This window comes from Anoplolepis gracilipes, chromosome 8 (assembly GCF_047496725.1).
Source record: "Anoplolepis gracilipes chromosome 8, ASM4749672v1, whole genome shotgun sequence".
Classification (NCBI taxonomy): Eukaryota; Metazoa; Arthropoda; class Insecta; order Hymenoptera; family Formicidae; genus Anoplolepis; species Anoplolepis gracilipes.
Genome location: NC_132977.1, coordinates 8,584,323 through 8,610,974, shown reverse-complemented (window position 1 = coordinate 8,610,974; position 26,652 = coordinate 8,584,323). Strand labels below are relative to the sequence as shown.

At 38.5% G+C, this 26,652-nt stretch overlaps 1 protein-coding gene across 4 annotated transcripts in view; it reads left to right on the top strand.

The window, feature by feature from the left end:
- The window catches only part of Cut (homeobox protein, cut), a 141,035-nt gene that overhangs the window by 27,284 nt on the left and 87,099 nt on the right, over nt 1-26,652 (top strand). The window lies entirely within an intron of this gene.

Genomic DNA, 26,652 nt, shown 5'->3' with positions numbered 1-26,652 from the left:
ACTGCGTAGTGAATTGGTGCACCGATTACACTGATACGATTTCCATCAATAAATATGTCTATTGGAATACATGTATCTACAGGACGTTTCAAAATATAATTTCAGTAACTAATCTTTGCAATTAAATTATTTAACATTAATTTTTTTTAAAGATTTTCGTTCTCTGTTTACAGACAAAAAAATAATACTTATATGTTTTTTTCTAAATAATTTGTATAAATGTCGTAATATAAAATTTTCGTAACACAAAATAAATCGCCTGATAATGCATTGTTACGCAAAACTGTATCCTTCCCCTGTATTTTACAATACTTTATACTTATACAATAAAGTTTCACCGTGGAAAAATTTTCCGCGCACGGCATGTGCGAATTGATGGGCACAGGTTATTAAGCAACGTCGTTCGCACGTTCGTTTATTTGTTTTTTTTTCCTCGCTTCGTCCGCCTTTTCTCTTGGTTTTCGTCGTGTTTCGCCCTAATGTTCTCCGTCTTAGTCGGCGATGCAAATGCGCTCGTAAAAGAGGCACGAAGCGTTTTAAAAGAGGACTTCTCTGAGAGAAGACGAAAAGGGAGTGAGAGTTGTGTGTACGTGTGCGTGTGTGGAGGGGGCAAGTTTGTAGGGTCGCGGGGGAAGGGAACGAGTGTCGGTTACGCGCGAATTGGCGATACACATGTGTGATATGGCCGGCTAATATTTATACGACCTTGTACCGTCCGTTTCGGACGTGGACAATGGGCCACGAGGCGTCTCACCGGGTCTCAACGTCCGTCAGATGCTGATAAAGGATATAAGTAACACCTGAACCGTGCTTCCGTTTGCGCGCTACGGCATTAACCGACACATTTCCATCGCTAAATTCGGTGTCGACGTACTGCACGATTACGTCACGTCACTCGAGTTAATTCGAAGTAAGAAGGCAAATTTTGAAATAAATCCTTGAAAAATGGAGTCGGGAGAAGAAGTTTTCTCACGAGAAATATATATTATGTCTCATACGAAATCACAGACGAATGCTAATTCTATTAGAAATAATCATGTAATAGGTATATACCTTGTTAAAATATAAGCCTTTCAAAAATCACGAGTACTTCTCGTTCAATTTCTTATTTTAAGAATCACATGATTAATGATAATGCTTTTATACATGAAGAAAATATAATAAAAATTACAATATAATTTTTTTGTAATCGTGAAACATATTAACAAATATTATATGAGAAAAATTTTTCAATATTTTCATGGAATAATATATATAAATACGTATTATATTTTACAAGAGTATTGTGTTGTAATTATTCAAATATTTTGATACACAATAATTTATAATTTTTATAGTAATAAATATTTTTTTGTCGTTATATTCCAGCTTTATAATAAAAGCTGAATGTAAAAGAGAATGTATTTACTTCGTACTGCAAAAGTTTCTTTCCGTATACCATACTAAAAATTAAGAAACTTACAAAAAGTAATTTGGCTCTTTTAAGAGATATGTCTATAACTCAGTTCTGTTAATCCAATTAGATTTTATAACATTTACACAGTCACATTACAATATTTCTCTCTATTTCTAAGCAGGAATTAATTTGCGATTACACTGCTATCTCTCACCTCGTTATCGCGATGGACTTTGTTACGGCAGACGAACATTCGTGCGATTCTTCATCGAGCCGATACAATTAAGGCGTCACCGTTAGTTCAGTCAGGCTCAAAAACAATTCGCCGTTGTAAGAAAGCAACCCTCTTTCTTCCCGCGGCGCGTAATAAATCCCGTTAAACGGCCGGAAGCCGCTCGTTTTCGCGGCGTTTTCGCGAACGCGCGCGCGAGCGCGCGACGATGATCGGCGGCGCCAGCTCCACTCGGCAAGAGCACAAAAGCGTGGCGGCGCGAAAATAGCGGTAACTCCCCGGTATAATGCGATCCGCGCCCGGTAGCGGATACGCCATTACCGTAATGCGCTCGCATCACGCGTCGCGTTTACGTATATATGCGTGACACGTATGCCACGGCGCTCGGCATGGCCCTCTGTCGCTCATCATAAAGACCTGAAACAATAGTCTCTAACGGCCCCCCTAGCGGATTCATCAACGCCGTCGAGGTGTGTCCGGCAAGCCTCGGGAATCGGGAAGGATGTGTAACTTATTATTAGAGAGACGTTTTGCGATGATTTTCGGAAGCGAAAAATCTCGTTTCCTTCTCCGTCAGAGAGAAATTTTATGTGTAATAAAATTTAATTAATATTTATATTTAAATGAATTCAATTATGTTACGATAACACAATACTCTACAAGCTTGTTAAAATAAACTCAACCTGTACAAACTATTATTATAGAAAATTTCGTTTCGAAAATCGTTAACATATTCGGCAGTTTAGATTTATGTTGTACATATGTTGCGTATACATTGTACATTCGCTTTCAATTTTTTTCACGGATAAATTGTTATGACCAGAATTATTTGACAATCAAATCCGATACTCGATAACGATTCAATTTCCTGATTGACGGCATTTGATTTACGATCGGTTTTAGCACGTCGTTCGATTGGTTTATAAATACGTATGCGCGTAGAATGACGGATTTAAAAATTTACACATATATGTAAAACATCAGATATTTATTACTGTTACATGACATATAAGACATAAACGTAAAAATCGATAAAGCAGAAATTTTTATTATGGAATCATGTAAATTTCAAATAAGCTATAAAACGTAAACGACGTTGCATAGAAATGAGGGATATATTTGTTCGGCTAATTTTCACCGGCATGCGGTCATTAGACGGGCCTCTCGCACGTGTAGTTGCGTCGACGCGTCGTAATTACGTCCTAGACGGATGCGCGTCTTATATTAAAAAGCCTTTTGCGCGAAGCACGTTAACCGAACAACCGTGCAAATTGCGTGCTTCGATAAACCATCTACTAATGTACGAAGAGGAGAGAGAAGAAAGAGAGAAGAAAAGGAAAAGAGAGAGAAAGAGCGTATTTCCTTTTATTTGATAATGAAATTAGAATTGATTCCCTTATAATTTTAATACCTTATGCGTTGATATAAGACAATATTCAATTCGCATATCATGTGAAAAATTTATTTGTTGTCTGTGGAATATATATAAATCTTATAAAGTTATTATCCCCTCTGAAATTTTTTAAATGTCTAGAAATTCTCTAAATTTATCATAAACTGTATTATAAATTAGTAGTAGAAAATAGAAAAATTATTTCTCTTCATCGATAAAAATTATTTCTATTCTTTTATTAAAATAGATTATTCAACCACATTTTCTGAAAATGTTATATAAGCATCAGCACAGTAAGAAAAGCAAATGTTGCGCATATTGACTATGTATGCTATCGTGTATACTATCGTGTATAACGTTATCCGAGCTTAGTCTTAATGACTTTCGGGTCCACGATCTTGTCGCTCCTCTCGATCTCTCTCTCTCTCTCTCTCTCTCTCTCTCTCTCTCTCTGACTCGCGAGAGCGTTTCCGGCGATATCCGGCGTCGCGGCGCGTCTTATCTTAACGACGCCCGATCGGGGATCCGCTCTTCTTGTTTCTTCAGCTTCCGAAACGCATAAAACCGGTACGACGCGACGCGCGGGAAGCTTGAACGAGGTAAAGGGAGTTGTTGCCCCTTGATCGGAGGGGGACACGAGAACGTGGCAAAGGGAGGGAAAGAGAGAGAGGAGAGACAGACTGGCGACCTAGTCCGAAGCCTCCAAGGAAGCTCGAAATAACACGCGATGAGGCGAATAGCACGTGTAGCCATTCATTTCAATCGCGATGCTCCCAGAGATACAATGTCTCTCGAGCGGCAGATATTATACGAGCGAGCAGCGGCCCGCTTCCGGTTGTAAACGAGTGACTCGGGGAGGGCGGACAAAGGGGGCGCGTTCCTCATTCAAAAGGGATTAAATAAATTCGCAATTGGACGTGCTAGAAACGCGCTGGGTTTAAATGACGTCTACATATCTGGATTACAATATTGGACGACAGTAATTGATACCGCTGCCTGTTCCAGCTTGTTCGTATAGTATCTGTTGACGACTTATATCTTTGCGCGGCGGAGCACGTGCGAGACTTTCCAAGGAAATGCAAACACGTGTGTACGCACAGCCCTGTTGTTATTAATCGTTGCTCTATGCGCTCGATGTGTGTGTATGTGTGTGTGTGTGTGTGTGTATGTGTACATGTATGTGTAGAAGAAATATAATATTTTGACGTTTTACTCTCTTGCGGAAACTTGGCTTAACTGTGAAGTATATACTACACTAGAGAAACCATAATAATTGAGAATTGAATATTTCGATGATATTATACGTATCTCATATCAAAAATATTATCATTGTTAAATGCATTTAATTACTTTAAATACGACTTTTAAACATTAAAGAACAACACGCGTTTCTCGCATAGAAGTGTAATTTATTTCGATTCGTGTCTGTAACGTACTTTCGAAGAAACCGGTACGATCTATCAAATGTCGATTAGATTTCACCCTCAGGGCTTTTTGCAGCTTGGTAGGCAGAGCTTGAGAATCGCAATGCCTTCCATTCGCCTGTTTCTCCCCTCTTCCCCGTCCGAGAAATCATGATTTAGCAGCTATCGCGAGTTCGGCAATCCGTCCAATCGTCGTTTACGATTGAAGGGCTGGCCCGTTTCTCGTTGGATCGAAAGAGGAGAGGGAAAAGCCGCGGAGAATTCAGGGGTGCCCCACGGTACCCCGCGTCTAATTTTAACGACACCCGATATGCAGATCGACGCGACAGGGTCTATGCAAATCGCGCAAACGTACGCGGGATACCGGATGCGCGACACGACGATGAAGAAGAGCGGTATTGAAAAAAAAAAAAAAAAAAAAAAGAATTGGTCCCCCTCCTCCAAACTGGTTCTCCGTATGCCTGACCTAACTCTGTCTCTCTTCTATACTTTTTTTTTTCTCTTCGCGAATGAGTATATACGCGCGCGCGCACAGAAGAGAACACAGCTCTACCCGATAATATATCGGTTCCTTCGTTCGCCGTGTTTTATGTTTTATAGATCGGCCTTTGTATTTATCCGCGAACGGGGATAAAGGATTTTACGCGCATTAATACGAATGCAGCATACCTAATGCTCGTTTTTGTTGCGCGAGTATGCGTGTGTAGCATAGGATGCTCAGACTCGTCCCCGAGACGAGACGCGCGTGTGAAAGCCCAGGGCGGAATGCGAAGAGAGTTCTTACTGGTACACGCTTTTAAACGACGACGAATCAATTCGATTCTCATGTTTCGCGCTATTCCACAAACGGAAGCGCGCGCCGGCGACTCTTTTTAATTGGCGCGCCTAATGAGCGGACTTTTCTAATTACCACCGGTAAGCAGGCGACGCCGTGATTAATCTCTTTGCTAGTTTTAGATCATTTAATTGCCGCTTCGGTTCTCTCGCTTCAATTAACGTCGAATGTACGCGCTAACGATCGAGTCGTCGGAGAGATCCCGGGCCGGACTCTTGAAATAAATCGGAGCTGATTATATCCTTCGCTGGGTCTTCGGGCTTTTGTTGACGTATCAGACGGAACGATCCGAGAAAGACGTTTTCTATATTTGGAAAAAACAATCTGATATCTTTTTTACATTTTTGATTAATTTGTTAATGTTATTTGATTGTGAATGTTATCGCCTAAACATATAATACACCGAAATACAAGTATAATTTTCTTATTTTTTGAAGATGTAATTATTTACTATAACGTTTTAATTTTCGTTTAAATATAATCAAATTTATTTAAAGCGTGACGCAAAAACTCGGTTAATCTTAAAAAATGGAATAAAACGGCAATTGCCAGAAAGAGTGAAAATGAAAATTGAATTGAGGAAAATCATTGCGGCGGTTCATTTGGCCGGCGACTTATCAGACATCTCTACTCCTTCCCCTCCACAGAGAAAAAAAAATACACACGCACACGTGTATGTACATACATACACGCCAACACATATTTCTCGCCGGCCCTCCGTAGCTACTCGAAACTTCGTCCACGAACGTCCCGAGGACTGACTCGTTGTAAATCCAATTAGCGCCTGCGGCTTTGAAGTGGTTTTCCCCACTCAAAGTTCCAGTTCCTATCATCGTTGCTCGCGATGTCAAGGGCTCCTTGGGAGCAGTTTTTTCACTTTAAATAATTTTCCTTTCGGTTGGACCATCCGCGTTCATCCGACAACCGTCTTACCAACGGTGTAACTTTTCTCAAACCGGGTGTTCAACCAGATTCAACTTCACGATTCTATCTATTACAGCGATCTTTTTTTTTTTTTTTTATGCATAGGTATCTCGGAAATAAGTACATTCGCATCAAACGTATGCTTTTGGTGTAAACTAAAAGATGAAAAATTAACACGCGTGAGAGTAATATTTATTCTCACGAATTTCTATTTACTTCTATTGTAACAGAGATACAAATTAAGGCGAATGAAGTTATTTATACAAGTATAAAAAGAGATAATTTGTGTGCGATTCGGATATGATTTCTCGTTCGCTTCAACATTTGAAACGATGGCCATTTAGTGTCCCCTTGCCACTCGTACACGCGGACTAATGCGTTTCGTTTTTTGGCGCCACGTCGCGAGTGTCCGTTTCTTCCTCTCTGCGTGCGAGCGAGCAGGCGGTTTTCCGAGACAGAGACAGAGATAGAGACAGAGCCAGAGACAGAAAGAGAAAGAGAGCACACGAGACACGCGTATGCACGCATATATATCAGCGGCAACGAGGGGAGGCTCAGACCCGTTCTTCACCGGTGATCCTCGGCCGTGTGTTAACGAGCAATATGCGTCCGGTTCAACGTTTATATAGATCGTCGTCGCGTCGACATCATCCGCGCGCGTTTCCCTCGCGCGAGTGTTTACACCCGGCGGCGTCATCCGCATCGCCGCGATCCATTTTCAGCGTCTTCGCGTCCACTGGCGATATATCGTATGCATGGAGAACACTTTTAAGGGACATGTGCTGATCCACGGCAGATGTGAACGCGTGTCGCCTGTGTGTGTGTGTGTGTGAGATGACGTTTACTTATCTATAACCGTAAACTCGAGACAAAATTGGGTAAATTAATTAGTGTAATATGACGAAGAAGGGGAAGGGTGGGATTGCAATCTCTTGTCAACTGTTGTTTAACAATAATAGGATGATAAAACTATGGTAAACCGCAACATTAGAATCTCTACTGGTCGGCACGTGATCGTTTATTTTAATTATCAGGTGTGTACTGGGAATCACAATTATCTTCAACTCGACAATAACCGCAATCACGTGGTTTCTTCGGTATATATTGTTGCTATTTACAATCGTTAATCTAATAATGATTGTTTCACAACTATAAGCAAGTAAATCATACAATTAATGATTAAGCTAGCTGATCGGGAAACATTGTAGGAAAGTAATCGGTCGGATAAAATTATGACGAGAATTTACAATGTAGTAAAAATTATCATTAACTACGTATAATTACAATTATGAATAATAGGAGCGCGAAAGCAGTACATACTTGTATAATATAGCCGCGGGTACGCTTTTCCGTTTCTTTTCACGTTTTATCGCTAACGATCGCGATGCCCGAGCTACGTCCTTCTCTCACACAAATCGTATTATTACTTGCCTCTACAACCAATCTCACATAGCAATAAAAAGACCTCACGGTATGATTACCGAAGGCCCGCGAATAAACTTGACGTTAGTCGACGCGTCCGTGAAAGAAAGCGATTCCCACGTTGCGGAGTCGTGCAGTATGCGACAGACAAATCGTCGGGAGAATTATGTCCATGCGAGGGGAGACTTGGCGGAAAGGGGAGACGCGGGATAGGGAGGGGTAGGAGGACGGGTAACGTCTTCAAGTTCATGGCTGCGTTTAAAACACCATCTGCGAACGGACGTGGCCTGCCGAGAGCCGCTGCGAGCGGAGACGAGAAGGGGAGAAGGGGAGTCGCGAAGCAGGGCGATAGAGGGGTGCAAGCGGGAGGGGATCGGGTAGTCGTGGAGGGAGGGAAGGGGATTCTGCCTGATGCATTCTGACGCGTGATTATGGCACGGAGGTCAGAAAGGATCTATGCCTCACTGCACCTCCGCCATTACCGGGGCATGATCGCGTATCTTCGGGCCTGATTGCGAAAACTGGAAATTCGAGAGTGCCTCCTCGCTCGAACGATCTCGCGGATGTTCGCGTGCGCGTGCGAATTTTTTTTTTTTTTTTTCCTTTTCGTCAACTCTCGTTCTCCTTGATTCTTCCTCTCACGCAATCATATTTGAAAAGTTGTGTCATAAAAAGGAAGTATTCTGTTAAAAATCGCAATTAATTCTTCTTGGCAACAGGGATATACAATATTTAACGTGCGCAATATAACAGCATGATAATAAAATTCAAGAATTTAGATTAATTTTTGAAATTATAGATTCATAAGTGTATACATTTCCATCTTACACGGCATCTTATTACTAAGCATTGTATATACGAAATAAATTAACTGTTAATATTAATGATCGTTTCACGTCATAATGTAACATCATGTGGACGCTAATTTGTTGTGATTTATTTCACACATTTATCACAACAAAATTGATTCTATCAAAATGTTTGCTGATCAATTAACTAGTAACTACTACAGATTATTTAATGGTTCAAGTAATTGTTGATTACAATTGTTGCTATCGCGATCGGAAATTGACTCACCGTTTACCGGGGAAGGATAAACTCGCACCGGCGCGAACAGCCAAGTATAATTCGCGATAATTACGTTGATGCGGCACTTTTGAGAGTCGGCACGATACGTTTCCGCTCGGCGGAATTCCGTATTTCGTTTGCCTCTAGCAAACAGGCTCTTGTACTACCGCTGCGGTGGGACGGTGTCCGTCCGATTCCGTTTCTCTTTTTATCCACGCTTTGGTCTTCCTTTTTTCTTTTTTCTTGTCTTTTTTTTCTTTTTATACTCGTCACGTGAAAGGGAACGAAGCGGGAGAGACTGTTGTGGGCTGCGCGAAAGGGGTGAACCGCACCACGTGGTTATCACGCGCGATGCACGTAGAGGGTGATTTGCACGCCACTCGATATTCTCAGAAACGAAATTTTACGGAAGTCATTTTTATCGGAAATACGCAACTCCCCTCGAAATGCGTGTCGCATAATTTTCGAGACGAAAGTAATCATTGTCGAATGAATATTTTATTTTTACATTATGCTATGCATTCTCTCTCTCTCTCTCTCTCTCTCTCTCTCTCTCTCTCTTTCTCTCTTTCTTCTAGAAACAATATACGAGTAAATAATGTTGTTTGAAAGATTACTACAAGTACTACATTTTATATATCTTCGAATATAACATTTACTTGACTTATGCTAATATATACGCACACACTGCGCCTATGCATACGTGATACGGTCTCGTCCTACGTATACATATACGATATACATATGCGCATTAAATGTGCACGTGTTTACACACGTACATGTCACAGCTCTGCCACTCTCTAGTCTCTACCCTCACCGATCCTCCTCACTACCGTACGCGCTAGCGGTTAGAGAGGGTGAGAGTCAGCCACTTTACATTTAGCACGTAAACACGTTGTCTGCAAACATCACTTTTACTTACCCCTTTAACTCAACACATAGATACGACACAGGTGCATGAACGTTTCAGGGACACTGCGCATCCCATAGCTGTAAGGAACGCGAGTAAGTTTCGTATGAATAATTTCTTTATTTATAAGTATTTTTTTAATAAAAAAAAATTATGTTGCGACACAAAAAATAAAACTGTTAAAAAGCAATTATTGCTAATATTTTTTAATATCTAATATTTTTAATCTAACAATAATATATTTATAAACAATAATTGCTGTTCAACAATTCTAATATTTAGAAACGCTATATGTATGTATAAATATTCCCCTCCCTCTCTCTCTCTCTCTCTCTCTCTCTCTCTCTCTCTCTCTCTCTCTCTCTCTCTCTCTCTCTCTTTCCCCCCCCCCTCCCTCCCTCTGTCTTTCTATATTTAAATGCTAAAAAAATATTATATATATTATTAATTGCATTATTCGCATTATTATTACAATTACTATTGTTATTGAATTAGAGGAAAAACTAACAGAAAGATGTTTGAAGTATAATTCAATTATTCAAGACGCGCCTCATTCATCCATATACGTTGAAAATAAATTTCGCTGGCATCGATCCGGGATCGGTGATGTAACGATACGATAACGGTCGGCAAGCAGACGCGCCGAATTACTTAGCACACGGAAATGCTAATCGTGGAAAATCATTCATTCCGCGGATCGTTCGATCGCCAAACAGGTGGAATACTAATAGACATTCTCGGAATTTACTACCATTCTTATCGTAGTTGCGTTAAAAATGAGCGACGTTCCCCGCTGAGTAAGAGAAAAAAAAATTAAAAAAAAAAAAAAAAAAAAAAACCGGGACGCGTTTGCCGTGTCGGATCGCGAAGTCGCCGGGTTACGTAAAACGCTGCCATGGACAGATGACACCGTGGTAAGAACGTCGAATTACGTGTTTCCTGCCTGGCCGACGGATTAATATGTACGTGCCCGATCGTTCGGCAAGCGAGTAAGCACTTCCGAAGACACGTATCGATTGCAGTCGTACGATTTACGAGTCTTTTTGAGGGACGGCACTGCAACTTTCTTCTCATCCGGAAATGTTTCTTTAAGGTATCGTTTTACCATACAAATGAAAAAGACTTGCAAGAAAATGACAATTTGAAAACGCAGCATTCAAAAATTTAAGAAAAAAAATATTGATTAAAAATTTTTTCAATTATTACTTTTTCGAAAAAAAAAGAAAAGATTATAAATATAGCCACAATTAACTAATTATTAGAACAATTGAATATGAATTTGTGATCTAGTGGTTGTTCACAGTCAGTCAAGTAGACATAATCTTAGGAATCAATAGTACGCTATCTCATTCAAGGTAAAACATGCCTATTGTTAGTTTCGCTTTAATTGAGTTTAACTATTCCAAGTTATCTGCGTTTGAGACGTGTACAGGCGTTTGTAATGTCTCAATCATTTTTGTCGTATAAGTACAACATGTCATCTGAGATTATTCGTTTGAACAATTTGATTCTTTTTTTTAATTTATGATTTACAAAAAATCATTTAGCACTCACCGACACACGATGCGGAGCAACAGAAAACACAGCGTTGATCTGTAAAATACAAATATATATATAAAACAATGAACGTAATTAAGCAGTGAAAGTAATTAACATTTTACAAAATAATTATTGCGCACAATTAATTTCTTATTCGTCCTTTTGAACAAATATTTAATAAAAGAAGTTACAAAATTTCCGAAAAAATATATTTTAAATATGAGCTCTTTATAAAATATGATAAATATAAATTTAATTTTTATATAAATAATAAATTATAATTTTAAAGATGAAATATATTATATATCTACATAATAGTTAAAAAATTTTATATATATATATATATATATATATATATATATATAATTATTATTATAATTATTAATATATTTTAATAATTATAATATTTATACTATAAATATTACATTTTATTAAATATTTTAAGTATTTCAAAATAAAACCTAGAATATTTTATACACATATCATATTATGATAATAATATATAGTGATAAATTGTGGCAAAAATAAGCGAGCGATTAATAACATTAATAAAATTATATCAATAGCTTACCAGAATGATTGCTTGCTGTTGCCTGATGCCTCCTCCTTCTCCTTAACTTCTCTTTATTCTTTACTGTTTCTTTAATGGTATTTACTCGCGATTGCACACACTAATCACCAAAATATAACGATCACGTGGCACTCTCGATTAATGGCGCACTTTATTTTATGCGACGTAAAATGACGAAAACCTTGTCACACAAAGGGAGCTTTCCAGCAAGACACTGTATTAAACTCGACATTAAAAAACCGCACAGTCGAATTCGCACTATCTTTTTTCCTAACGAATAATATACCTTTTACGACGATTATTGAGATTGATAATCCGTAATTGTAACGTATAACCGTAGAAAACGATGACGGTCGAGATCTTCTAACATACTTGTAATACTTGGAGAGATATAATACGACGACACACACAACACCATTACCGCCGCGCTCGACCTTGCGAATGACAACGAAATGATCGTATATGAACAAAAATTCGGCAGTGCATCGTGCACTATATACTTCACCCACCACCCATGTCTCCTTAGCCGCACAGAAATTGGCGGGAACAATGTAGAAACTGAGACTTGTAGCAAAGTGCATCTAGAGGGGAAACGCCACAAGCACGAGAGATTCGGCTAGTTTCAGATAGTAGAAGAAGACAGACATAATGTTTCTGTCTCCTTCCTACTTGGCGCTGATACCTTATCCTCTCTAGATGACACCGCATACCACCGGGTTACTAGGCTCAGTTTTGGAATCTTACCGTGCACGTAAAAACGAGATGGCGCAATAGTGCTCAATTGTGAATATATTACGACTATTACGTATATATCAAGTGCGATCATTACTTAGAATTATTACAATTTGTCGATGCCCGCGATTATCGTGTCTTAACTAAGCATACATGTGAAATATGCGTATGTACTTCTTAGCAAGAGTGATAAACACGTGATCGCGTGATTTTTCACATTGTCGCAATGTAAAATAAAATGCGCGTCGCGTACGGTTAATTTCGAGATTGTTTTATAAAGTACTGCCCGATCATCGTATTTTCGTCATTTTAGTAGCGCGCGATTGTTCAGTAATTATGTCGCGAATAAATGCGACAAAAAAGCAAGAAGGAAACAAAGAAAAAGCAGGAAAGACCCGAGATATGTAATCTCTCGAGATATAAATATTGATAGCACTATATAAACGAAATAGATGTTGTTTAAAGTTCAAAGTAAAAAAGTAAAATTATGTAATATTTAAAATGCGGATAAAAAAGTCATTACATTTTTTACAAAAATAATGTTATAAATTATGCTCTACATCCGTTAGAAAAAAAAAAAAAGTATCAGAGTCGAAAATATTTATCGGATATCGAATAAGCGTTTCCAGGTCGAGTAGATCGGAAAAATGCGTCGTTAAATGCGGGACACTGCGGATGCGGTCGGTGCCGTCAGAGAGAAGACGTCGACGAAGAGTGGCCGCGCGAATCGAGAGGGGTCAACTATATCGAGGGGGAAGAGCTGCCGGAGTTAGAGTACGATTCAGTGCTAGAGGAAGGGGGCTACAAATGTAGATAGGGAGGGAGGGGAGGGATTGGCGCGCGAGAACTATCGTGACAAATACGCGCATTGTATCGTGCGTGTGCTCTCTGTGTGCGCGTCCTACATAAACGTATCTATCGGTGCGCATATACAGTCGACGGTTGTGAGAAAGAGACGGCGACACTACATACACAGGAGGTGGTAGAGATGGATATAATATTATATCGAGAGTAGGCGTGGTTTAAAAAAGGGGGCGGTACTCGTGATATTCATTCTCTCGCTCTTTCCCGTTTGCTCGCCATGCTCCCCTCTCTCCCCTTCCTTCGTGCATCTCGCTGCATCCCTCTCTGTCTTGCTATAATGTTTCCCTCTCCTCTCTCGGTGTGTGCCGTGGCATCGAACTCAGGACCGCGGATCGAGTCCTTCACCAACACACTTGGAGCACTTTAACTTCATGCGGCGCGTCTGAAGAAGAAAGAGAAGAGTGGGAAGTGGGGAGGGAGGCAGGGTTATAGATAGATGCAGCGGAGGAAGAGGGATGCAGCTGCAACGTCGCGAGCTGTATCCGCTGCTATATCATCGAGATTGTCTCTATCTCATTCTAACGTTTCTCTTCTCCTACATTATTATGCCGGTGTATTCGTGTATAAGTAAAACCTTTCTTATCTTCTATATACACATTTAACACTAGATGAGACATTTGACGTGGTGCTTTAATCATTAAGATGTTTGAAATTATAATACAATATTTTCTCGAATCTTTAGTTTAATTTATCGATTTTATTCATAAGAATTTCTTTAATTTTTGACCAACGATTATTAAGACACGTGTCATATTCTTTTCTATCTACACATATTTTTCCATATTACGTTACTTATCTTTTACGCATCGAGCCTCGCGATGAATACTTACATGTGGCATCTACTTACGGATGCCAACACGTATGTGGCCGGCGCACGCGGACAGGAAGGTACCGGTAGAAGGGCCGCGGGAAACCTCCGACCAATGATATTGTACGGTTTTATCTCGATATGCTTATCTCTCGATGTATGAACGTTTTATATCCGCGCTTGGATGCGCGCACCAAGAGCCGCTGAGAATGTATTGACTGTGCGTGCACGCAAACCGTAACATGCACTACGCGTGCACTATATTACATAGACCCTTTACATAAGATTGTTGTATTGAAACAAATTATTCTCAATTGATATCGATAACAAAAAAAAAAAAATAGAAATATTAACTACGTCAAAAAAGCGCGTTTATTCTTTTCAATACACACTATTTAGAAAACTGTAACAGTGTAAAAAATAATTACACATACACACATCAAAACAGGGGAATAACTATTGAATTGAACTTGATTACTAATAAAAATCGAAATATGACGAAAAGTATAATTCAACCTCTTTGTTTATATTGTATATCAAAATATCAAAGTGATATTTTCGCAGTATCACTGTTGATGCAACTCGATAGGTGCATTGTAGTAAAGATAATGGTTTCGTCATGACAATATAGATTGCGATATCAGATATTAATTCACAGTTTCGACGAAATCGTACTTGATCCAGCAACATTAAAAACATATAGAACTGTGGCGCTAACAGTAAAAAGAGATGTCTGTCTTAACGAACGATAGATTTTATTTAGACACTAATCACAGATACACGCGCGGTCAATCTTTTAGAATGTGAAATGTACGTAAACAATTTGCAATTTAGTTGCGAGATATATCCGATATTATTGTAATTATGATATGTAATGTATAAAGTGAAAAGCTTTATTATAGATATATATTACAACTATATATTTACTGTAATCAATAATGAATTATAAATTGAGTTAAATTAATACGAGAGACAATTTAATTTGTAATTTATATCACAAGTTATTGTGTGATAAAATATTCGTACAGCAAAATTAATACCAATAGATCAAAATGACAATAAGATGTATGTATATATATCACTTTATTACATTATTTGTAATTGATTATTTCATAATATCATAAAGAAATCGTTTACGCATAATTTTATCAACTCTATTAAATTGAATTTATATAATTCTTGTCGATCGCATAAACATGTGACACGAAAATGATGCTACGCTTAACAAATGGTAGTATTGACATGCGGGTTATGCCGGAAATATTACACATATTTTGTCATTAATAGCCAGGGACTTCCGTCCGGTTTACAATCGCTGCTCCATTCGGGGGTGAGCCGATGTAGTGCGCCTAGGACATCAAAACAGAAGCTAAGCGCAGTCGCGACACTCGCCTGGGATCGCAGCGGGGGCTCCATAAAAATATTTTTAGACGCGAGGGGGGACTCTTCGACTGCTCTCTCCCCTTAGGCTTCGACGAGAAGAAGCGCGACGTACAAAAAAAAAAAAAAAAAAGAAACAAGAAAAGAAAAAGAGAAAAAGCAGAAGCTCCCGCTGGGGTGGACGGAGAGGAAATGGCTTTGGACGACGATCGGATTCGAGAGAAACACGTGCAGTCGATACGTCTCAGCTGCAGCTCGCGCGTTTCTGGAGACGGTGCAATCCGAAAAATACGAGAATCCAATTTTCGGAGATGTCTGTCATCCCCCTTTGATTTTTCTGGCGGGTATCTTCGTCGCGATTGAGACCATGTGCGTCGCGTGAGTCTCTCTCGGTCTTAGTTTTGCTCGTTTTGTTGTCGATTTCGAAATACTCTTCGCGACGCGACAGATGCCTATCGGATTATTTATGTAGCATGTCCCGAAAGTTGTAATGAAGTTTCCTTTAACTTGGGGCGTCATTATCAGGTTTCCCTATCAATTTTAATTAAAATCTCTATATGTATATTTAATAATTGTAAGATCTATTTAATAATTGTATAAATCTTTTCGAACATTAAAATTTATATGGATTAATATCTTGTCACAGAGAATAATATAAATAATTCAAACTTTGAAATATCAAAGCAGTAATTTTGAAAAGTAGAAATAGCTATATTTTTACCTGACAAAAAACGATGTAACTTTTGAATAGTTTACAAAGTGAATCATGAGAGAAATTTACTCGATAGCTTCAAATGATAGCTCATGATTCTACATAGGATTAACGTATATCCCAGCAACAAGTGATCCACGTGCGCCGCGACGGAAGTTTCACCTCGTCGTTGTCGTAATACAAAGGCACGCTGGCGTCGTGTCACAATAGTTAGGCTAGATGCCCTACAAGCTCAGTTTACCCTTTAACCCTTCTATTACTGTCTATTTTGCGTTCTCTTTTCATTCTATTTATTAATACACGAGAATAAAATCCACATGATATTTCTTGAAAATTATTGGAAACTTGGAATGCTTGTATTTTAATTTTGGATATTTTAGATTTATATATCGACATAACAGTTTTAATAAAATGAATATAATTGAAAAGTATCTGTTATAAAAATGGATCTCAAAATTTACTGTGCGTTTATTAATGCGAATAAATTAATTTAATTTTCAATTACCCTTAATCATTGATATAAATCCATTAGATCGAAATTTTTTAACGAGATTACGTATTTACAACATATACATATAGGAAATCCCCCTGAAATTATTGAATTTTTAACGATTCACGAAGTTGTAACTTCCAAGTTAGCGTTTTTTACCATCTGCCTGCAGACACGCTCCTTCACCCTTCGGGACGGTCCGATAACTTTTGTTTACGATTTTCACGCGCAATTGCAGACGAATGGTTGGAGTTTATAGATTGATCATACGTAGCGTCATCGACTACCGAGAAAACGAAAGGATCGCTCGTCAAGCGCAGTAGATCGCTTTTGTATGAGAACGCCGCAAGTGCCGAGTCACGCCTTGACAAACAGGGATGTCAAACAGATGTTTCGTACCGACCTTTCTTTAAGCCTCTGTGAGAGAGCCTGACAGATACTCTACTCGCTAAACCATGCAGATCGTTCGCCTTTCGATTCTCGAAGCTCAAACATCGTTCAATGATCGTGTCCAAGAAAATACGGCAGTGATTCGGAAATTGAATTATATTTTTAGAGAGAAGCTTTTACATCTCCACACAAAGCAAAGGAAACTGTATGACAATGCAATATGACAAATTTGGGTCAATACTTTTCTTCAGATAAAAATAATTAAAACGAAATTATTAAATTTAAGAATAAAAATTAATAAAAGTAAATTATTAAATATAAAAAATTATATAAAATTTTATATACATACTAGTTTAAAGAAATTGTTCAGTTTATGATTTAATTAATCGCTGAATCATCTTTTTGCGAGTAAATTTTTCAAATAACGCGTCAGTGAATGATTCAAGGAAATATAGAGACGACAAATGCAACATGTGTTGTCACACTCGCGTTTTTCTCATTTTGATTTACGCGATTAACGTTCTGGAAAAGCCGGTAATAACAGCGAAGTTAATCGTCAAGCACGGTCGGCGGGGGTTGAATAAAAATCCTAATATTTTTCCGCGACGCGAATCTCCATGTTTCACATATAATTCGTCCTGGTTTAACGGCCGCGCAAAATTCATCGCGTTGCGGGCCGGCACGCTTTCGGGGGCGGGATTTTTCTCGATTTGCATCCATGGTGGAAATGTTACGCCGGTGAATAAATCCGGGAACGAAAAACGTCGAAGTCCGGACGGCGTATGATTGGCTGTCGGCCGTCGGAATCGGGCCGTTCGTTTGAGTTTGGTCATTTTGGTCGCTCGGTAAATAGAGATTTGACAGGCGACGTGTCGGGTCAGCGTTGCACCTGACGCCGTCAGCGGTTTTCATCCTCTTTCTCTTCCGCGCTTTTTCTCTGTTTTTTCTGCTTTTTTAATTCTCTTTTTCTCTCTCCCTTTTTCTTTCTCTCTCTTGCTTTAGCCCCCTTCTCCTAAGTACTTTTCTCGCATCTCGATAATTTTCATTCTTTGTGAATATTCCGATAATCAAGGATATTTTCTGTAGTTTGGAACAGTACTTAATGAAATCATTAAATTGACTGCAAAATATGTGGATGAAAAATTTTGAATGCATTGTTAATTAAAATTTTGTAAAAGAAAAAAATATTACGTAAAAATAATTTACACATATACGCATGTTTACCCAAGCGGGATTCCTATAATGTATAATATAAAATGATTTGATAATTTTTTTTTTCTTGTTTTTTAATTTTTACAGCAAATTGTATCGATTTTATTAAAAACTTTAAAACTTACGAATCTATATAGATAATCACTGTAATCAGATATCTTCAAGATATAAAAAGCGCTTTGATAGTAAATGTATTTTTTTGTTGTTGTTGTAGACTTTAAATGTATTTTACGAAAAGCTATGACATTAACATAAATTTTGTGCCTTTTATGTAAAATCTTTTTCTCGCTTTGCCATCGATGTAATAACCGAAATTACAGTTATCTATCTTACGTTTTTGTATGCCTAATATTATGCCAAATAGGACAATATTAATTATCTCGCTAAACATTATTTGCCAACACGGCAAGAGCTATTATTACACATTGCACGGCGTTACTCTGTCGTCAGTGGTACATTAGGTAACCGGCACGAAATTCGTTTTATTAAGGAAACGTTGCACTTCTTTCTCGAGTGCAGCTGTAGCATATCCCGCTAATTGCAAAACGCTTATCTCGCAATATCTTCGGTTGCCACGTTTGTGGCCGCGCGAATTTGGGACGAGTTTGTAATTCTGTGAAGAAGCGTGCATATTATTGTAGTTATATGTATTGTAATCTATAACGTTATAATTATGACATCGTTAAATTTATATACATTTTTGCACAAATACACATTTCATCGCATTTAAATTTCACAATTTTAGTTTCTCCAAAAATATTTATACATTAATAACTAGACATATTTCAAAAATTACATTTTCTAATATTAAATTCAACTATTGATTATTGACTATTTGTAAATTACTATAGAATAATTATGAGAAAATTACTTTTTTATATTTTTATTGTTTCAATAAATAGGAATATTTAATAAAATTGCAAAATTATCTTGAATTAATTGAAAACGTACATTGCGTGATAAGATAAAATCGATGTTTGTTTGAAACCGAAGACAAATCGTTTTACGAGTTCTTTTCTCTCTCTCTCTCTCTCTCTCTCTCTCTCTCTCTCTCTCTCTCTTACACACATATAAGGATCGTTTTTCATAAGTCACCTTTGGAGACAATCACTACCGTGGCATTTCTCCTACCCTTATTAATGTCTTTCTTGTCACAGTTACACGCTTATGCAATGTGTACGAATGTGTACAATACTTGAGTGTGTTTATAAAGAGAAGATCGACTGGCATGTTGTTTGATGTTGATTTCGTAGTGTTTAGGTGTCACTATGCTCATTAGATAAAGGGTGTCACCACCCACGCCGGGACACCGGAGTGTGCGTATGTTCTACGAATTGAAAAAGCGATCGTTCGATATGAGATTAATTTCATATCGATCTTTCGTAACTTTTGATTTAATTAAACTTTATGAATAAATTTATTAAGCCGACATTTTTCGCAGTCAATAATGGATATAATATATATGTGTTAATACTAAACATTAATTTATGCTAAAATAGATATCGATGAAAAATTATTTCGATTCTTTTTTATTAATATCCTTTAACATACATTTATGATACATATTGTTCAATGCAATAATCGTATAATCGTATAATAAAATAGATTATATAATACAAAAATAAATAAATACAGATGTGCACGAATAGTTACTGTAATTTAAATCGTGTCTTAATCAATCAAATCGTACCTTGATAAAAAATAAATAATAAAATTAATTTAAAATTTTGTAATTTTTTTGTACAATGAATGTGATTTGATATTTGATCGATAACGAAAGAATAACAAATGGAGATTGATTTCGATTTTTATCGCAGCGGCTTCGAGACTGTAAAGTCGAGATCGAAGTAGGTGTCGAATGTTTTATCGAGGAATAAAAACATTTTTAATCATAATACGCGCCGCGCCTTTGGCAAACGCTATGTGTTTTGTCTTTCTCATGGACCATATCGTATCGGGTTGGCTTATCAGCTTCGATACCACTATCGACTCGAATTGTTCTCAGTGGTGCGACCACTACCGGCTACCGGAAGTGTGGTATCGACGGTATTTGTACGGTCCCTATGCTCTCTATACTACATACTACACACTTCCATTGCGACTCAATTCTACTCATCAAAGGCATAAAATACGATGCATATTTCAATCTTTTGATGTTCTCTCTTTCATTATACAATTAAATCATGTATGTAGCAGAAAAAGTCGAAAAAAAATCATTATTTAAAATCATATAAAAACATTTTTACCTTGACAATTTTTCAATCAAAATTAAAATAATCAAAAACTCAAAATTAAAGTCGGAAAACATTTTGGGATTATTTTTACCAAATTGACGTCAGTCATATGTTATAAATGAAAGATTGTTCATTAGTGATAACAAAGATAAAAAATAAAAAAATAGATTTTTTGATAGAAAAATAAGAAAAATCTCTACATATTTATTTTTTAAACATTATAGTATTTTTAGATATATTAAATGTCAAACGATAAATTATATACATTCAAGCAATCCGTATTAATCGTTCTACACATTGTTCAAGCAGAGCATCCTGTTAATCTCATACCGTGCAATACGAAACTTAAGAACTTTGCTGCTAATTGAAATCAGACAAACAGAATTTCAAACACAATCTACCCCTAACGATCGTATTCCTCGACTTCGCATTATGTCGGGAACGAGGACAACTCCCTTCGTCCTGTCCCTCCTCGCTCCTCGCAAACTTTTCACGACCATTTTCGATCCTCGTTCCAGCACGAGAGAAGGAACGCCGCGCTCATTATCCCCTCTCCCCCTGCCCACATACGGTTCACACATCCGCTTCCGGCCGGGGATAATATAATAATCGGTCGACCGGCACAATACGTACGCACATTATTTGCGACGATAGGTCAGCGCGCGCGTGAAAATAAGAGAAATAAAAGAAAAATAAGAGCGGCAAAAACCACGAAGGAAAGATGGATTCGCGATTAAAGGCCAAGCAAGAAGGATGGAGGTCAGAAACCATTGGATTATAGCGTGAGACACGAAACGGGAGCTCGTGAGAGTGATTGAGACGGAAAGACAGAGTGAAAGAGAGAGACGGAGAGAACGTGACATGGAGCTCGTTTACGTGGTAAAAGTAGAAGATCGAACGCGGCGGACACACAATATACAGAATATCTAAGTCTATGTGCGTATGCAATGCGGTAGGGACGGGTGATGATAAAAAAAAAAGCACGCGTATTTGTTTAATTATCAACGGTACCGCATTAACTCGTTAATTGAGCGTCAGATGGCGGGCATTGTATCCGGCTGACACGCTTTGTACCCGCGCAATGCACGTTCGTCGTGCACGCACGCGCGCTCTGGAACCTCCCGCTCGTGCGTATACGTGTGCATGCGTGTGTATTTATAGATGTACATGTGGAACCATAGCACGCGTGCACGCTTGTCGTTTCTTCTTTTCTCTCTCATCTGCGCGTCCGACTAACTAAGCGCCGTTCCTTGACGCGGTTTGTTTTTTCATCCGTTTCTTTACACACGCATACACACATAGTTATACGCATATACGCACAAGCGTCGGTGGCGCGGGCGTGCGCGCATATTTGTCACACATGTCCCACGTCCCGGCGGGTTCGGCAGACAGCGGCGTTAATCGTATGCACGAATAATTAGAACAATGAGTGCGTGCCATTATTCGTGAACAAGGCACGCTTTGAGAGAGACGTTCTTCCTCCCCTTGCTATATATACGTTTTCTCTTTTTCTTTTTATTTCACCACGATGAGGTCTCTACCGAGTACACCGGGATATTCCCTTTTGTCGATGCGATCCGCGGTATAAACGCGGAGAAGAGAAAGCGGCTGTCTCTTCGGGGCGAAATGATCGGATAACTGCCCAAAGTGTCTCGTACGCTTTGATTCTTTATGCATTCCTCGGTCTTGCGATTGAGAAAAAATGTGTTCCGCATCGTCACCACGGCTGTGAATACGAAGGCTTTTTGCTATACATATACGATTAGAATTAATCGAGAAGCCTTATAAAATTGTCATAATTGTTTAATTAATAATTAATTTTGGAAAACCTTTTTATCTTCACTTCTTATCGTATATGTTAATTAATAATGGGTTATTTTCTCATCTCTATCTTTGTTGCGATAGTGTACTTATCATACTCATAATTTAATAGTTGTTACATATATGAATATTTGATTATATTTGTAATAAATAAGTAAACGCGGAATAGGTGACGTGTATAATTTGCGTGTACGTATACAAATTAATATTACATTATCTTTCTCATTATTATTAGTTCTAATAATCGATTGCAATTATTCAAACAATCATAAGTAATTATCATTAAGCATAATGGCGATTGAAATGCAGAATTGATTACTGTTGTATGATTTCTCTCAGACGGAATAATGATTTAAAAACAGTATTTATAATAATATTAATAAAATATTGTCTTTCACTATGTAATTACTCTGAAATTATAATAATGTCTATATAAAATAAAATTGCCACTGCTGTGCACAATGTTTTGTTACGCAGTTTGACAATTAAATAGCTATTTAGCATATCATACAGGACAGTTGCTTGCTATTTTTCAGTCTGCAATGTGTATTCAGCATCAATAATAATACAAAATAACAATTATCTTCAGAAGCATACGCTTCGTCTGCTCTGATTATAAATCAACTTATTTTCGCTTTATGCTAAACCTTGATTGGCGCCATCATATCGGGCTTGTTTGTCGCTTTAAGCTTTAAGGACGTTTAGAAAGAGGGGTTGTGGAACGGCAAAATCAGGAAAGCGGGTGGAGGAATTGGAGGGGGAGAGGGAGGTGCGGTAAGCATATTGGTATTGAGTGGCGCAAGCTGACGATACTGAATTCAATTTAATGGAACGCCGTGACGCGAAATGGGACCTGCACTCGATATTTATTATATGGCGGTGCATTAATTATCGCGGTCCTGTATTCTTCGGGTACTTCTGCCGCCAGTACGGCGTTGGCTTTCCTTTATCTTTCGTTAATAATAGTAATGATAACGAGTCTAATAATTGGATCCTGCAGATCATTAGCGGGCTTCCATCGTCGACTTAATAAATTAGGTATTCATCGCTCATCCGTCGACCGTGCTCGAAAGAAACAAGTTTAATTAATTTCGATGCAAAGTGTATTTTCGATAAGATGGAGGATCCGTTTTTGGCGATTCTTGCATTCTATAAATGAGATTAATCGCCGTCTTATAACTCTCAATATTCGATTCGTCAAGACTTCTTCAAATAGCGTGACATTTATTCAGTGTGTCATTAATTATAAGTAGAACGATAAGAAATTGAATGACAGGTTTATTAATAATAAATTCAATAATTTAAAGCAATTTTGCGCGAACGTGAAATAGCAAAAAGAATTTCGTTGGTAATGTTAAAAGAACCAATTAATAGTACTAGTTTGAATTCTTGTACGTACCTTTGTACGTACGTGTTTGCATCTAACTAGCAGATATCCTCAACGATACACGATAAGGGTAATAGCTTCCTCATCGCGGCAAGGTACATCACAAATTAGACGCTCGCGGGTTCGAGTTTAAAATAATTAAAACGTCCCGGGGAGAAAAGACAAAAGCCGGTTACCTACCCATCAAACCCTGCGATGATGTAAGGGCAGAGGGAAAGAAGAAAGCGGAAGGATGAGTCGGGGCGAGGAGAGGTGTGGGACCAGCTCGGGAGGAGGTCTGATAGGCGAGCGAAGAAAAACACAGACTTGATCAAAGTGAAATACGCATTGCCAGCCATGTGGGTAATTATCCTGGACCTTTGCATTAACCCCTTCTTCCTTCCCGTTCTCGTCGGGCGAGCCGCCCCCGCGAGCCGTCCTCCCTCTTACCTCCCCGTCGTCCAGCGCTGTTCCCTCACACTCTACGGATTTTCCTACCTACCTACCTACCTACCTACCTACCTACCTACCTACCCTCGCACATCGTCGGGGATCCACCTCGGGATTCCCGACCATCCCGCGCCTGCATTCCTCTTATCCTCCGTGCTAACTTGGATTCGTTTTCAGTGTACCTTCAGCGGCATATCAAGCTCGTTCCAGGCTCACGCATACGAATCCAGGTGATTACGATTAATTCTATCTACCACTGGAATTATAATGAAACCTTAAAACGAAGTCCGGGTGATACGGTCCGCGGCTCTGGAATATTTCTCTGGGGTAAAATTCTCGAATAATCACAACGAAGAATATTCTTTCGAAGATCTGAACATCCGTGAATCATATATTTGACGGCGCGTATTTTTATCGTATCGTATCGAAGTCACAAAATAACGCGAAAAAAAAAGAAAAAGAGTCGATGTAAACAATTAACGAAATAAAATTTATGACCAATCTGTTATGAATATTGCATTAATTAAATTATCGACTGTATCAGTTTTTGCAATTGACCCTTGTGATAATTATATTGAATGTCGTTGCTAAAGCTAATTCATGCGTTTATATAAAAATTCGATCGACATTGTATAACTATTGTCATATCGAATCCTTTATCATAACAGCCAGATTACTGCCTTCTTTCTAACAATAAGTGACGTATTTTTAAACGTATCGTATCGCTCACAAACGCGTAATGCCCTGGAAAACCACCTTTTCACCCGAGCGCATCCACACAGCGAGCCACGTACTCTCGGAATATCTTCGTAATTCCGGTCGCACATTAAAAGCGTCGTAATCAATTGCCATGAAATAACGCGCGCGCGTGCACGTAGCCGCATACATACGTACACGCATCATCACATTGCGTCGCATCCGACACAACGAGAAGAAGGTAACGAGAGGGTGCGGGAGTCGAGATAGGCACTGTGCGGACGAGAAAAATAATTTAATTAATCTGATTGAGAATGTTAATGCCTGCCTCGCAAAATAATATCTAAATGAATTAATACCCGCCGTCGGCACGGTGAAAGGGGGTTGCCCAAAGGAAGGACGGCAGGAGCGGTGTGGAACGGAGGAAAAACGGGCCGCTAAGGACGGGGAAGGGAGGGAAGCTGAAGGTAGCAGGAGAAGGGAAAGAGTGAAGGATCGACTCCAGCTGGATGCAGGATGAACAGACATAGAACTCACTTGGCACGGCAAAGCGAAGCAGGCGGGAGCAAAAGAGAAAGAGAGAGAGAGAGAGAGAGAGAGAGAGAGAGAGAGAGAGAGAGGGAGAGAGAGAGAAAGAGAGAGAGAGAGAGAGAAGCGCTAATTAGCTAAGTAAAGCCGGCGCATTATCGCTTATTTTCAACCCTTTCCGGCTACCCCACTTCCCCTCCATCCACAACGAAAATGGCAAGTTTCTCTTCGTCTCGTACGTAACTTTGCCCGTACAGAATATCGCGTTGCAATTCGAATTTCCACCCCCTTCCCTTTTCTCTATCCTGCCATCAGATCATCCGCCGTCCTCTCTATCTTGCTCTCTATAGGGTGATGTACCATCCCCCAATCTCTCTTTACTTCCAGCTAAATTTCTATCTTTTGGCTTCTCTCTTCTGCATCGAGTTTTTTTCCGATTCAAAACTGCGATCAGCTGTGAAGATCGACAGATAGTTTTATGACGCCTCCCTTGAATGCGTGGGGTGTCTACAGTGTACACACTGAACGCGTGCGCAAAGATCTACGTTTCTCTTCCGCGATGATCCGGAATGTATATATCGTGTAACCTTTGGACGATACGCATCGTGAGCATATGAAGATTGAATAGGCGTATCATTCGACGATAATTAAAAGTTACTTGAGTGTAGATAAATATCCTTATAGAAATTGTTATACATATATATGAAAAAATAAGACGTACAAGCTAACAATATAAATAAATTGATTAATCTACAAAGGTTAATCAATTCTTTTAATTTAATTTTAATTCAAAGAGAATATAAAAAATTTGAATCGTGAGTTTAAAAAAAATATAAAATACAAAATATCAAAATTAATACTCTTTGAATAATAGTAAATAATTTTTAGTTGTAATATTCTTGTTAGGAATTCTCTCGCAGAATTTTGCCAAAATATATCGATGCAAAATATCGAAGAGATCAAAAATACATTTGTAACAGGATACGAACAGAACGGGAGATGAAACAAAACCGCAACATGCACAAAAAAAAAAAAAGAAATAGTAAATGCCTAGAATGACAAGTATCTACCGGTCGTTGAATATCCGCCCTTTTTATTCCTCGTCAATCGGAAAAATGAAACGCAGCCGCGAATGTAATAATTCCATTCCGCGTTCCGATCGCGCGAGAGAACGCACGGTGTAATTAACTCTCACTCAAATAACATTTAACATTTTTACTCGCCCGTATCCGGTAATATTCTTACTTTTATGTGC